Here is a 2,528-nt window from a genome sequence, read left to right on the forward strand (position 1 = left end):
AACCAACATTTTTGGGGTATGAGCCCGTAGCTTATTTAGCTGACTTTTTTTTACTGTGGTGCAGTATGATAGCACAAAGAATTTTTAATTGTAGGGGTAGGTTCAGTCCCTATAATTCTAGACATAAGAGGATTTAAACCTCTATTATTTACTCTATCAAAGTAACTTGTCAGACATACTTTGTACGTACGTGTGTGCGTGCGCGTGTACATGTGTAGGTTTTCCTTGTGTCCTGTAACCACGGACTGAACAACACCTTATGGTTGATGATGTCGGTAAATGATGTTCAATTAAAGTCGAGCTGCAATGTATTTGGCTGTGTTAAGGCCTCAGATGCCCAAAGTAGAGTCAAAAAAAAATAACCAGATGCATGAACCCGCAGTTAGGTGTGAGCACGGACGGATCAGCTGCTACTCCATAGAGACGTCCTATCTGAGGGGAAAGGGTGGGCGATTTTAGGTGAGATGATACTGAAATCAGAGCCTGATGCCTGGTAAAGTTCATTTATAGAAACCCCCACAGGTTATGGGCCCAGAGGGAGAGGGGGACATGGGCCAAGCAGGTCGATGATTTCATGTAAGTGGCAGATTAAGTCTGTTGGATATGATACGCACATTGACTGGGAATGATTTGATTTAATGTGCTATGTGTGATTAATAATACTGTGCACTATGACATTATAATATCAATCATGTTGGATATGGAGTTGGTTGGAGCCCATGCAGAGCCCACATGGTGACTGGTGAACAGCGGCCCCAGGCCCCGGAGGGAGGTGAGGTCAAGACCTCGGAAGTGGCAGGCTAGAGCTGTCTGACCCACATGACTCTCTAAAGAGAACTGACCAGAGACGTGACAAACGTGGCTGAAGAAGCAACAGGTGCAAAACTGCCAAGAGGATCACAGGAGGGAGAGGTCTGTCGGGTCAGGCCTGGTGATGGTGAGGGAAGGTTTCAAGAAGAGGAAAAAGGGGGCAGGGTGTGTAGCTCAGTGGCAGAGCGTGTGCTTTGCATGCACGAGGTCCTGGGTTCAATCCCCAGCACCTCCTCCATTACAATAAATAAATAAACCTAATTGCCCACCCCCAACAAAAAACAAAAACAACAACAACCCAAAAAAAAAGGAGGAAAGAGAGGAGGCCAGCACGGATTGTGGGCCAGACTCTCCATCTGTTGGCCCAGAGCACAGATAGCCTTTCGGCAGATTGTCTTCTTTATTAAACTAAACGTCCATGTAATTTTGTTGTCAGTATTCATCTGTTTTGTGAAAAGCTTCCTTCATAAAATATAAGCCAGCATAAAACTCTGCTCAGCCCAGATGGAATGATCAGGAATTCCAAACGAGTGAAATCTGAATCACGTACAGAGCTGGGTCGTACAGAGCTGGGTCATGGGGACATGGGGACCCGGGGGACGCAGGACGGATGGCGGTGACAGAGCCAGGTGGAGCCAGTGGAGAAAAGAATCTCGAGGGAGGTAAGTGCTGAGCTGAGCTGAAATGGGGGAGGTCGGGGATCGGCTGCAGGAGGCCAGGGGGCATCAGCCTACGACGGAGAAAGGGGACCCGAGCAGAGGTGGCGCTGCCCTCGCTCCTCCTGCAGGGCAACTAGTAACTTTCTCTTGAAGACGACTTCAGGGGGTACCCAAGCCGCACCATCTAAACTGGAAACCAGAGGAATGCCAGGCCAAGCAACTTACTTTTGTGTCATCGCTGTCCCCTCCGGGTCCCAGGGGGCCCATCAAAGGGATCCCAGCCCTTCTTTCTCCAGGGCAGAGAGACTGGAGTGAGGTCCTGCGCTAGAGGCAAACTAAATCGACTAGCAATTTGGGAGTTTCTCAAAGGATTCCTAAGACTAAACCCACAGCCAGGCCTGGTCCAGGAGCAGAGCGGGAGGGGGGCTCACCGGTGTCCTTTGTGTGTAGTCCTCAGTGATGAAAGCCATCACGGGGTCCCTGGAACCAGGCATTTCTAGGCAGGAGAGTGAAAAGGGCGGTGGCCCGGGGTTGTCTCTGGCGAAGCTGTGAGGATGCTGGGGCTCAGTTGGTGATCCCGGACCACCTTTGCCTCCTTCTAGGGTGACTGTTGACTTGGAGCTTTCCTGGCTTTAGCACTGAAAGTTCCACACCTCAGGAAACCCCTCAGATCCGGGAAAACCAGGACAATTGGTCACCTTACCTCCTCCTCCATTCCAGAAGCCCCCCCCCCTTTTTTTATGAGCCAAGAAACTTGCCCTTCCCCAGACAGCTCAAGAAGTCCCCAGAACTAATTAAAAATATGGTTCACAGACTCCAATACCAACGAGGCCAGGGAGGGAGCACAAATGTGTAAACTCACATCATTTATTACTATTTCTATTATTTGTTATGGATGGAAAAGTCCCATTTGTTTCATAAAAGCGCCTTTGGTCGTGTTCTTTCAGCCTCCCTGTTTGCATGTTAAACACGGACGATTATACATCTGGTGGCCCTTGTCTCCACGTCGCGGAGACAAGTCAGAGCAGTGGGATTTGCACCCTGGAGAACCGCAGCCCA

The 2,528-nt window shown here is 49.6% G+C and overlaps 1 non-coding gene across 1 annotated transcript; it reads left to right on the forward strand.

Annotated features, from left to right (window-relative positions):
• Positions 1-973: 973 nt before the first annotated feature.
• Positions 974-1,045, forward strand: TRNAA-UGC (transfer RNA alanine (anticodon UGC)). Its single transcript has one exon. It is a non-coding gene; the product is annotated as a tRNA-Ala (tRNA).
• Positions 1,046-2,528: the final 1,483 nt, after the last annotated feature.

Source organism: Camelus bactrianus, chromosome 11 (assembly GCF_048773025.1).
Source record: "Camelus bactrianus isolate YW-2024 breed Bactrian camel chromosome 11, ASM4877302v1, whole genome shotgun sequence".
In the NCBI taxonomy this organism is placed as follows: Eukaryota; Metazoa; Chordata; class Mammalia; order Artiodactyla; family Camelidae; genus Camelus; species Camelus bactrianus.